This window comes from Nicotiana sylvestris, chromosome 5, assembly GCF_000393655.2.
Source record: "Nicotiana sylvestris chromosome 5, ASM39365v2, whole genome shotgun sequence".
NCBI classification, from domain to species: Eukaryota; Viridiplantae; Streptophyta; class Magnoliopsida; order Solanales; family Solanaceae; genus Nicotiana; species Nicotiana sylvestris.
The window spans coordinates 86,404,400-86,418,289 of NC_091061.1; positions in this window are offsets into that span (position 1 = coordinate 86,404,400).

The window sequence follows — 13,890 nt, forward strand, 5'->3', positions numbered from 1 at the left end:
CTGTATGGTGGTTCTGGTCTTAGGAGCGCATCCGGATGTGGATTTAGAGGTTCGTAGGTTATTTCAGAGTCATTTGGCGAAAGTTGGAAATTTGAAGATTTTTGGGAAATTTGACCGGGAGTGGACTTTTTGATATCTGTGTCGAATTCCGATTCCGGAAGTTGGATTAGGTCTGTAATGTCAAACGTGACTCGTGTGCAAAAGTTGAGGTCAATCGGACGTTATTTGATAGGTTTCGACATCGAATGTAGATGTTTGAAGTTATAAAGTTCATTACGCATTAATTGGGATGTGATCCATGATTTAGGCATTGTTTGATGTGATTTGAAGGTTCGACTCAATTCATATTGTTTTTTAAGACTTGTTGGTAGGTTTGGTTGAGGTCCCAAAGGCCTTGGGGTGGTTTCAGATGGTCAACAAATCAATTAGGAACTTCGTTGTATTGCTGAAGGGCCTTGTCACGACCCAAACCGATAGGCCACGACGGGCACCCGATACCTTACTCAACCGAGTACAAACATAACATATCTTTTCATGTCATACTATCATAGATAACTGAGTCGGGAGGCTGCCTTGAGATAAATAGAATACATCATGTGACACCAACTTACATATAAGACATACGGGCCTATAAGACCAAAATAACAACTCGTATACTAAACATAGGCCGACAAGGCCATACAATCTTTTACGTACATGACATCTGTCTACAAGCCTCTAATAATACATAATTTTCATAAAGGTTAGGATAGAGTCCCGACATACCAAACAATACACGTCTAAGTCATACTAATCGAACAAGCAACTCCGAAGCAAATGGAGCGCACTAACATCTTTCGCTTAGCTGATAGCCTACTTAGAGGGCTCTCGACCTATCCATTGTGACTTGCGTTCATGCCCGCAGGTGCAGGTAGGCAAGTTGACGGTCCCCCTTCTTAGGATCCTTGATCAGCGAGAGTTGTCGTGTTTCACTTGATCCATAGATGCTTTTGATTTTGGTACGATATGCTTGTATATATACATGAGTATGATGTGGCTCAGTCCCGTCTTTGTACCGTTATATTTTTATTAGAGGTCTGTAGACAGTTATGTATAGTTGGATAGTATGTGACCTTGTCGGCTTTCAGTTTTGGGTATATATTTGTCTATAGCGGCCTTGCCGGCTCGCCCACTGTCCGGACATATATGTATATATGTCTTTTGGATAGGTTTTCCTCACACATGTTATTCTCGTAATTCAACATATATTATTCATGTTTATATCTTAGTCACATGCTTAAGGGTGTTTGATAGGTAAGACTCGGGCACTTGTCGCGGCCCATCGGTTTGGGTCATGAAAAAAGTGGTATCAGAGCAATTCTATCCTAGGGTTGTCTACAGACCATGTCTAGTAGAGTCTTGTTTATGGGTGTGTTGTGCACCACACTTATAGACATGAGGCTACATGACATATAGGATGTTATCCTCTCTTTTTATCTCAGATCGTGCGATATAAGAATTCATGTTCCTAATAATATGTTACGTTTTCAGCGATGCCTCCGAAGACTACAGCCGCCCGGAAGAGAAAGTCTGTGGCTGAGGAGACTACTAGTTGAGTGCCACGAGTTACCAAGGCTCGGGGAGAGTCTCATAGTGAGATTCCATCTCAGACTTCACATACCCCGCCCTTTCCAGAAGAGCTCCGAGGGGCACTAGCCCCAGCGCCCACCCGTGTACATTCAGCCCCTCAACCAGATGCATCAGGCCAGGAGATGAGAGATGCTATTTAGCTATTGGTCATGCAGATAGGTCTATCAGTGCGAGGGTTCATGAATTCATTAATTTAGACCCTCGGTATTCACTGTGGCAGATCCAAACAAGGACCCTCAGGTATTTATTGATAGAATGTAGAGGATGTTAAGGGTAATGAAGGACACTACGACTGAGTCAGTTGAGCTAGCTTCCTATAGACTCCGAGATGTTGCAATTAATTGGTACAGTCTTGGGAATTGTCCAAAGGTGAAGATGCCCCTCTAGCAGTATGGCAGGAGGTTACAGAAGCTTTTCTTCATCATTATCTGCCACCAGAGCTTAGACGAGTCAGAGTTGATAGGTTCTTGACCCTTCGGCAGGGTAATATGAGTGTTCGAGAGTACAGTCTTCAGTTTGATTCGTTGGCTAGGTATGCTCCCACTATTATATCTAAGATGGAGGATCAGGTTCACCGGTTCGTGATGGGATTAGAGCCGCACTTGCTTAACGATTATATGTCGGTCTCACTTCAGCCAAACATAGATATTTCCTTATTCAGGCATACACTTAGGGTGTAGAGGAGCGTAAGCAGAAACAGAGGGCCGATCGTGAGCATTATAGGGCCCATAATAAGAGAGTGAGGTTTTCGGGTCCTTCTGGTGAGTTCGAGATGGTCGGAGACAACAGTACCTGAGGTATCCACCCCAGCCATCAGCTAGCGCACCCCCCAGTTTGGCGATAAGAGATTTGATCGTTCCACATATTTAAGGCCTGGTCAGAATTCCAAGGCCTCAGGTTCTTAGTATAGGGGTGAGTCAAGTCATATGAGGCCGCCCTTGCCACAAGGTACTCAGTGTGGTAAGCAGCATACTGGGCAGTGCCATATAGGATTGGATGTTTGTTATAGTTGGGGTTATCCGGGCCATGTTATGAGGGATTGTTCGACGAGAGGTGATGCAAGCATAGCTTAGCCAGCGGGATCTGTGACTGGTTTGTCATATCAGTACACCCCCATGGGCAAGGTTCACTAAAACCAATGAGTTGTGGTAGAGGCAGAGGCGGAGCATCTAGCTCGATCGGTCCTCAGAACCACATTTATGCGTTGGCAGGACAACGGGATCAAGAGTCATCACCTGATGTTGTAACAGGTATATTATCAGTCTCCTCATATGATGTATATGCACTGATTGACCTAGGTTCCACCTTATCATATGTTACTCCATTGGTTGCTGGTAAGTTTGGAATAAAACCTGAATTAGTTAAACCTTTTGAGGTGGCTACACCTGTTGGGGACTCAGTGATATCTAAGCGAGCATATAGGGGTTGTATAATAGTAATTCATAATCGATCTACCGTAGCGAACCTAATCGAGTTAGATATGGTGGAATTTGATGTTATAATGGGTATGGATTGGTCGGCTTTTTATCATGCCAATGTTGATTGTAGATCAAAGATAGTCCGATTTCAATTTCCAGGGGAGCCTATTTTGGAGTGGAAAGGTAAAACGGCATCGCCGAGAGGTAGATTTATTTCCTATCTCAAGGAAAGGAATATGATCATAAAGGACTATATTTATCATTTAGTTCGGGTTCAGGATATGGAAGTAGAGTCACCAACCATTTAGTCCATCTCTGTAGTTAATGAGTTTCCTGATGTTTTTCCCGATGAGCTTTCGGGTCTTCCGCCAGAGCGAGAAATTGAGTTTGCTATTGACCTACTACCAGATACTCATCCAATATCCATTTCTCCATATATAATGGCCCCCGCAGATCTGAAAGAGTTGAAGGAACAACTAAAGAACTTACTTGAAAAAGTCTTTATCAGATGTAGTACATCACCGTGGGGAGCACCTGTGTTATTTGTAAGGAAGAAAGATGGTTCCTTACGGATGTGTATTGATTATAGACAGTTGAATAAGGTGAAGATCAAGAATAAGTACCCGCTCCCGAGGATTGATGATTTATTTGATTAGTTGCAAGGTTCAAAGTGTTTTTCAAAGATAGACTTGAGGTCGGGTACCATCAGGTAAGGGTTAAGGAGGAAGATATTCTGAAGACAACATTCAGGACCAGATATGGGCATTTTGAGTTTCGTGTTATGTCGTTTGGTTTAACCAATGCCCCAGTAGTATTCATGGATTTGATGAACTATATGTTCAGGCCTTTTTTAGATCTATTCATAATTGTATTTATTGACGATATATTAGTGTATTCTCGTTCAGAGGCTGAGCATGCAGATCATTTGCGTACTATGATAAGAATTCTACAAAAAGGGATATTGTATGCAAAATTCTCTAAATGTGAATTCTGGTTGGACTCTATAGCTTTCCTTAGGCATATCATTTCGGGTGAAGGCATTTGGGTGGATACACAAAAGATTGAGGCAGTAAAGACTTGGCCTAGACCTACAACACCGACGAAGGTTTGTAGCTTTCCCGGTTTGGCAGACTATTACAGGAGATTTGTAGTGGGATTTTCGTCCCTTTCAACACCTTTGACAAAGTTGACTCAGAAGGAAGCAATGTTTCAATGGACTAATGCTTGCGAACAGAGTTTCTATTCATTAAAGGACAGATTAACTTCAGTACTGGTCCTAGCGCGCTCCCAAAAAGGACTGATGGTTACGTTATCTATTGTGACACTTTGGGCGTTGGATTAGGTTGTGTGTTGATTCAGTATGGTAAGGTTGTAGTTTGTGCTTCTAGACAACTAAGAAAGCATGAGAAGAACTACCCGGCCCACGATTTAGAGTTAGCCGCGGTGATTCATGCTCTAAAGATGTGGAGGCACTACTTGTATGACATTCATGTTGATATCTATATGGATCATAAGAGCCTTCAGTATATCTTTAGGCAAAAGGAATTTAATTTACGTCAAAGAAGATGGTTGGAGCTACTTAAAGACTATGATGTTGATATTTTATACCATCCGGGGAAGGAAAACGTGGTAGCCGTCGCCCTCAGCCATAGATCTATGGGCAGCCTGTCATATTTACAGCCAGAAATAAGGGGAATAGCCCATAAGGTTCATTAGCTAGCTAGTCTTGGAGTTCGGTTACTGGTCTCAGGTGATATTGGAATTACTATTTGGGATACGGCAACATCCTCTTTAGTAACTGAAGTAAAGGAATGCCAGTACGAGGATATTATGTTAGTTCATTATAGGGATACCACCCCTCAGAAGGAGAAGACACCGTTTGAAAGTACAGAAGATGGGGTCCTCAGATATCAAGGACGATTATGTGTCCCTAATGTTGCAGGGTTGCATCAGCGGGTTATGGGAGAAACTCACTATTCTCATTATTCTATCCATCCATGAGCGACAAAGATGTATCATGATATCATGGAAGTATATTGGTGGGACAGAATGAAAAAGGATATAGTGGAGTTTGTTGTTCAGTGTCCTAACTGTGAGCAAGTTAAGATTGAGCATCAGAAATCCGGTGGATTATTGCAGGCTATAAAGATTCCGACTTGGAAATGGGAAGTAATCAATATGGATTTCATCATAGGCTTACCTCGTACCCAGCGTAAGTTCGATTCGATATGGGTGATTGTTGATAGGCTTACAAAGTCAGCCAATTTTCTGCCCGTTAGGACTACATATTCCGCAAAGGATTATTCAAGGGTTTATATTAAGGAGATAGTATGACTGCATGGTATCCCTGTATCTATTATTTTGGATAGAAGAGCTTAATTTATAGCTAACTTCTGGAGGTCCTTCCAAAAAGGATTGGGGACTCAGATAAGTCTTAGTACATCATTTCATTCCCAGACAGACAGACATGCTGAGTGTACTATTCAGACACTTGAAGATATGTTATGAGCTTGTGTGATAGACTTCAAAGGTAGCTGGGATGATCGTCTGCCGCTTATTGAGTTCTTATATAATAATAGCTACCATTCCAGTATTCAAATGGCTCCATACGAAGCTCTTTTCATACAAAAGTGTAGGTCGCCTATAGGGTGGTTCTATGTAGGGGAAACTGCGTTAGTAGGACCAGAATTGGTACAGCAGGCAATCGAGAAAATTAAGCTTATACAGGAAAGGATATTAGCGGCTCAAAGCCGTCAGAAGCCTTATGCAGATAATCGACGACGAGACTTGGAATTTTAGGTTGACGATTAAGTATTCCTAAAGGTATCACCAACGAAAGGCATTATGAGGTTCGGAAGAAGGGGAAAACTTAGCCCTCGGTACATTGGACCATATAAGATCATACGCAAGGTAGGTCAGGTAGCGTATGAGTTAGACTTGCCTTCGAACTTGAAATCTGTACATCCAGTTTTTCATGTGTCTATGCTCCGTAAATGTATTGGAGATCCTTCCAGAGTTGTGTTAGTTGACGACGTTCAGGTCTCAGAGCAGCTATCATATGAAGAAACTCTCATTGCTATATTAGACAGACAGGTTTGGAGATTGAGAACCAAAGAAGTAGCTTCGGTGAAAGTACTTTGGAGAAACAACAATGTGGAAGAAATGACTTGGAAGGCCGAAGAAGACATGAAGTCTAGATATCTCTACTTATTTCCTCCTCTGGAGAAGGGTCCGACGGAGACGTCATCACCTTAAGGTATGTGTATGGATTCTTGTGTTAGTTATTGTCATTAGTCGTGTAAGGCCATTGTCGTTATTGATGATTGTGGTCCTATGTGGCATTGAATTATTGAGTTTTTATAGGAAGAGTTGGTAGTAGTGTTGTTACAAAGGCGACTCTGCCAGAGCTATATAGATCCTGGGACATTAAATATTCGAGGACGAATATATTTAAGGGGGGAAAGATGTTACGTCTCGCATTTTCGTACGTTAAAGTTTCGTCTTCAGTTAATCGACGTAGACTCGGGGATGAGATTATCTTGAGGTTTACGTATTTATGCTATTTATAACAAGCAATAAGTAAGTGCCATGAAGGATAAAGGGTACACGAATTAAAGAAAATAAGTTTCGTTGAAGGTTGTCGATTTGGGATAAAATACGGTCCGAGCTATAATACTCGATATTTATGGACTAGTGTCATACAAGGTACCCCATGACCACGGTAGTAGTGTACGTAAGTATTAAAAAAATGAGTAGTAATTTAAGTAATTCAAGACAGTTCTTAACTATGTAGGTAATTGGTTAATTATCGGATAGCGGGATATTACCTAATTAATTAATAAATTAGTGGATAAAGATTTAAAATCCCCACCCCACCCCACCCCACCCCCACGTGGTAGTAGGCCACTATTAAGACATATGACTCAGTAGTCATATGAGCTTAGAGGCTATCTAAAGAGAGTAAGCCATCAACGTGTAAAAACTCAAGGTTTATAAAGTTTTGTCTCTTTTAAAGTTTGGTCTCTTTTAAGGTTTGGTCTCTATTAAAGTTTAGTTCATTTGGTCAGAGAATAACAAAGTGAATTATAAGTCTTTCTTCCTAATTCACAATACTCAGAACAGACGCTAAGCTCCATTCGAAAAAAAGCTTCCAACGAAATTCTTGCAAATAATTCCAACAAGAATTGTTAGAACCGTAGCAACGTAAAATTTTGTAGTTCTAAAGGAGTACGGTACAATCTTTTTCTAGAATATTATATGGATTTTTCCCTACTCCATGTATGTTAAGGCTATCCTTTCTTCCTTTTTGGCATGATCCAAATTATACCGAACAAAGGAGCAAACGCACAATTTTCATAAATGACTCTATTGGTAGAAATACTAGGGGTCTCTGTGTTCTTAATTCCACATGTGACATATTATTATATCTTCTGTTCATGGGCCTCAGAATAATACACGGTTGATAAAGTGTATCCGAAAGGAATATTGAGATTTTTAACATATTTTCATGCATTTTATTTACTTATACATGTACATTGACTCATGACTCCACATCGTTATATACGCGTATTTATATGTATATATTTATATATATAGGATATGGGAAAAAGGTTACGGTGTTATATACGCACCACCATCGGATTAGTTGGTATATATTTATATTGTTGCCCACAGTGGCCGAGACGATATGATGGGATGCCCGCAGAGGCTTGATGATATTATGTACACTTATACCTATGCATGACACGATATTTATATGCACGTGGATGACATTATAAATGTTTCAGAATTTACAAAGTTATTCAGATTTACAGATGAATTTCTTTATTCCATGTTTTGTTTGTCTTTTATGTACTAATTGTCATGCCTTACATACTCAATACATTTTTCGTACTGACTCCCTATTTTACAGGGCCTGCATTCATGCCCGCAGGTGCAAGTTGGCAAGTTGACAGTCCCCCTTCTTAGAATCCTTGATCAGCAAGAGTTGGCATGCTCCACTTGATCTGCAGCTGCTTTTGATTTTGATACGATATGCTTGTATATATACATGGGTATAATGTGGCTCAGTACCGTCTTTGTACAGTTGTATTTCTATTAGAGGTCTGTAGATAGTTATATATAGTTGGATAGTATGTGGCCTTGTCGGCTTTTAGTTTTGGGTATATATTTGTCTATAGCGGCCTTGCCGGCTCGCCCACTATAATCCGCACGTATATGTATATATGTCTTTTGGACAGGTTTTCCTCACACATGTTATTCTCGTAATTCAGCAGATATTATTCATGTTTATATCTTAGTCGCATGCTTAAGGGTGTTCGACAGGTTGGACTCAGGCACTCATCTGGCCCATCAGTTTGAGTCGTGACAGGCTTGAGTTCTGGTGAAATCGCACCTGCAGAAAAAGGGCTGCAGGTGCGACGCTGCAAAAGTGGCAAGGCAAGCGCAAAAGCGAAGGTTGACCAAAAGGCATGGGCTATTGAAGCGGGCATAAACACATAGGTGAGCATGCGCAGAAGCGCTTAAGGACCGCAGAAGCGGAAGCGCTACATAGGGCACAGATGCAAGGAAGGTTGGGCCGAGATGGAGCCGCACCTGCTATGGAATATTTGCAGGTGCGGAACTGTAGAAGCTGCTATTGGACCGTAGTTGCGAAGGACGGGCTGGGCAATGTGCTTCTTTGAAACGAGGGTTTGGCTCAATTCTACTTCATTTCGTTCATGTGAGCCGATTTTGGAGCACTTTTGGAGTGTCAACTTCATCAACTATTATGAGGTAAGTTCTTTCATCACATTTTGAGTTAAATACATGATTTATATACGGATTTAAGAATGGAAGAAATTGGAATTTCTGGTAGAAAACAAAGAAATTGGTATTTTGAGATTTTTACCATGAATTTGGGCATGGAATTGAGAATAAATTATATATTTAGGTTCGTGAGGTTATGCGTAATGTTTATCTTCGACAATTTTCGGAATTCGAGCACGTGGGCCCGAGGGTAATTTTTGTTGACTTTTCCAACGAAGTTGAAACTTGTTGTAAATTGGATTACAATGAGTATTAGAGTATATATTTATGGATTTGCACATTTATTGACTATTTTTGGAGTGTGGGCATCGGTTTGAGCTGTCAGAAAAGCTTGGGATCTGGTTATGGAATCTCGGAGCGAGATAAGTCTCTTTTCTAACCTTGTAAGAGGGAATTAACCTCGTAGGTGAATTGAATTCATGTGTGCTCTTATTTGTGGGGGCTACGTATGCACGAGGTGATGGGAGTCCGTACGTAGCTACTAACTATGCTTATGTCTGGGTAGTTTATGGTCTACTCTATGCCTTGTTGATACTGTTATTTGATTATGCTTACTAATTGCCGTGAAAAGAGTTGAAATTGAGGATTTCCAGATTTGAAAGTTTTCATTTGAATTTCGTATTTTTGAAAAGAATTGAAGAATATTATAATAACTTGATAAATCTATGTTCAACCACATCGCAAATATATTCCACGAGGGGGTAAATTTCCACTTCTCTCATGAAAGCGGGTCGTTCGCCTCAGCAGGTTAATAGATGCATCTATGGTTCGTGCCATTCGACCCTCGATAGTGCACAATTTATATATGTTGGATCGGACCGTACAACTTTGGCATGATTTGCGTATGATAAATCTTTTGAACTAATAATAATTGATATTGCTTTATTGGCTTGAGATATAAATTGTTAAATGGCGAGAATAAATTTGGAAATTTCCTATTAATAAAATAATTGTTTACTTACTTCTTGTTATTAAGTTTTCAGCCGTTTTATACAATCCATGCTAAATTATAATATCAATATTTTATTGTTAGCCCTTAGTAAGTGTCGGAGTCGACCCTTCGTCACTACTTCTTCGAGGTTAGACTAGATACTTACTGGGTACGCGGTGATTTACGTACTCATACTACACTTGTTGTACATTTTGTGCAGGTACATATATGTCTAGGGATCTTGTGGGTGCAGAGGCACGGTTATTATATGGACTTAGGTGAGCTGCATCCCATGTTACGAGTCTGCAGTGCACATAGTCTCCATCAGAGTCATTTACACTCTCCTGTTTAATTGTATTCCAGACAGATGTTGCATTTTACTATATTTGCTAGTTGATGCCCATGCACTTGTGACACCGAGTTTTGGGGGTGATTATGGATTGTTCAGTATTGTAGTTGTGAAAATATTATCATTTACTCTGTAAGTTCTATCTTTTACTATTTAATTGAAGGAAATTATTATTTCAAAATACTAAAATGAGTAATTAAGTTAATTAATTATTGTTGGCTTGCTTGACAGCGGTCTTAGGTGCCATCACGACCTTTAATGAATTTGTGTCGTGACAATATGGTATCAGAGCATTAGGTTCACTTAGGTCTCACAAGTCATGAGCAAGTCTAGTAGAGTCTTATGGATCGGTACGGAGACGTTTGTACTTATATTCAAGAGGCTACAAGGTTGTTAGGAGTACTTCCCTTCTTGATTCTTCATTGTGCGATTTGATTCCTTTGAGGCTTATGTCTTTATTTCTTTCCTATTCAATCTTACGTGACATGAAGCGCTTGTTATCAATTGGGAATCGATGAATTGCAATGGTACTGCAGATGTAGTGCATGATGTTTCTCCTGCATATTCGATTGGGATAATGTCGTCGCCTTGCGGAAGGATATTCTATCATTTCAACTTGAAGCGGTACTTCTGATGGTTTTGAGGCTATGCACAGGTTTCTATGATGTTCATGAGATGTTATCACACAATATTGATGTAATGGTAGGATGCCTGTCTATGTGTTTGGGCAGTGAATGACTTGAAAGGAGGTTTTTTCAGTGCATATTTCAGAGGTTCAGTGTTTTATTTCCAGTGGAGGAAAGAACATTAGCTATGGATGTTCAGTTTTGGGTTGATGAAGTAACGAGACTTGGTCGAGCGTGGTGGAAATTTTCATCTATGATGTGGTATCGTCGTCCTTGATTGAATGTGTTAGGCTCACCGATGTTATGGTCTTCATCAATTTGCCTTCAGAGTAGGGTATTGTGAAACGGTGCCAGAGAAGTAGAAGTCAGAGATCGCAATGTGCAGTGGTTCAAGATTGAATGGGTATTTCTAATGTTGATGGCTCGAGATGGATGATCTTCTAGGAAGCTTAGAGTTGGTGGTAATTTATTTTTTCAAGTGCTACAAAGATGGATTCGGATGCGAGGCAACAACTGGGCAGCAGAGAATGAGGAAGGACGTGGCGAGAGTTGTCTCGTGGTGGTTGAATTACTAACAGTTCTAGTATGAAAAGCAGAGGTCGAGCAGTTACTTAAAGAAGAAGGTTTAGCCAAAGTGGGAGAGTGGCAGAGTGACATATGGGTTATGTGGTAGGATGACCACACGCCTTGAGGAAAGTTTAAAGTGATTTGGGACTCATGATGGACAGTGACTATGTCTACGGACTTAAATTGGAATGTTGGCTACTAAACAGAGGAAGATTTGGATACAACAGAAAGGAGTTCGCTTGATATGAAGAGGAATGCAACACGACTTCGGATTGGAATGTATTGTCACACTTTTAGTTGAGGTCAATGGGGAGTGAACGAACTTGTACAACTGGTGGATGAACACAGTCCCATGATGGTTTACTAATTTAGTAGTAATTGTACAAGTGCAGCATCGCTGGAAAATTTCGACATGGAATTTCCACGGGTGGGTTATCTCCTGTGAGCAGGTTAGCTGCTGCGTGGTGTTGACGAAGCTTCTACGACGAATTCTACTGGCTATCTAGTAAGAGGTCGGATATGTAAATGTGGCTAGTAATTCAGAGCATTCTTGACATGTTTAATAGAAAGATTTCGAGAAATCTGGTGGGTTGATTATGCAAGATCATGTCAATTATGAAGAAGGAATCTTGGTGGATTCCAGGGTTATGAAATAGTAGCTTCAAGCTAAGTGGGAGAGCCCCACCGTCAATAAATTTATTACGCGGTTGTCTACTTATGAGGTTTCTAGTTATCGACATATTGGTGGGTTATTACGACTAATGGAAGAAAACATCAGTGGTAATTTGAGCAGAGGATTTGGGGAATGTGTGCTATATTTGGCCTTGTCGATTCATGATCAGTCTTTGGGAATACTCAGAGTTTATGCTTCTTATAGATATAATGTACAAGGAAATTGATTCAGCTGGGTGCTTCTTCGAGAGGGTGTTCATGTGCTAGAAGAGCCTTGGAGTTGATTATATTTGGGACCAAGTCGGAATGGATGACTCTTATCAACGGTCCTAGTGGATTCAAAAAAAATTAAAGTGTGATGCCTAAGGATTTCGAGTATGTAGTATGGTTAAGTATCGAGCATTTGCAGTAGATTATGAAAAAGGGGCTTGGAGTGTCCCATGGTAGCATCGGCCTGTGGTGTAGCAATTGAGGATTGAGAGAAAATAACTTTGGATTCACGGAGTAATTATCAGGATGGGTGTACTAGTTGAAGATGCAAATGTGCGCACAAGGAGGGTATGAGATGGTTCGTGGGTTCGGAGACAATGGGGTCTTATGAAATAAGGTCACTCGGGATGAGTGCGGATTAGGTTCATTATATTTTGAATGGAGCTATTATTATTTCTAAGGCAAGTCTAGAGTAAATTAGAAGAACTCGGATCAGTTAGCAATGGTTGAATTGGCATAATGGTGGCAATGATTGATTCCTTCAACATGTTAAGTTATACATGTGATTTGTGGTGGTGCATGCGAGGATTGATGGCCGCCGTAATTGATTTTATTTGGAGGCATTCTAGTATTATGGCATGTTATGTGTAGATGGATCCCGGAAAGTTTATGGTGGTTTAGACCACTACTTGAGGATGGTATTTTCTGCGGTTATGGGAATTCAGTCATGTATTACAATGGTTCTTTTGAAATAAGTTAAGTGAAAGGTTGCTATATGATGGAGTGTTTATTCTATTAGTGGATAAAGAGTTATGATGGAATTTTTGCACTCTCACGTATTGGTATGTTAGGTGTAGTGAGCGGCATAGGAATTTGGAAGTGGAGGATCAAGGTTGCAGTTTGGTGTCGACAAGAATGTCAAGAGCTCGGATGAGCAAGGAAGAATTCAAATGCTCAAAATAAGATGGTATTTTCTTTAGCGTCACCTGAGATCGGTGTCATGTGGAAGAGGCCTTGTGTATTGACTTGAATATTTTATTCACTTTGCAAAATTAGAACGGTTGGTGGTATGGATATGCAGACTTTGCTACCTGAGCGGAAGGTCGTGGGAGTGTGCCCCACAGGAAGGTTATATAAGTGTGACATGTAGTCACTGGATTGACTAAAGATTGAAACCAAGTATGGAGACTGTGGCACTATCGCTAAGGTAAGAAGTTATGCTTGGAGGGCGCTCTATTCATTTGGTTGTGAACGGTGGAAGTTTGTTTTGTATTTGACAGCAATTCTGGTATGTCATGGGAAAAAGGGTTATTGTGTATCCTTGAAAGGTTATTATCCTAGTGCGGTACGATCAGAAATGGCTTGAGGTCCGTGAATGGATCTAACTATGAGTTGGGCTCTATATCAGGTCGGATGTGTTCATTTCCACATTGTGTTGTTGACGGAGGAGTCTTCGGGCCTTAGATGTTATTACTGTCGGCAGCTATTCCGTGTAACCTATATTATGCTAGGTAGGGTGTGAGGTGGTTTGATTATTCGCACATATGTGGTGATCCTGTGTAGCTAGTGGTGTTATATGAGTACGATGGCTCTCGAGATGCAGGTTATTTATTGCACCTTAGTCGTGCTTAAGTTTTGTAGCGTATGGCGCTATATGTCTCCTCAGGGATGGTATTATGC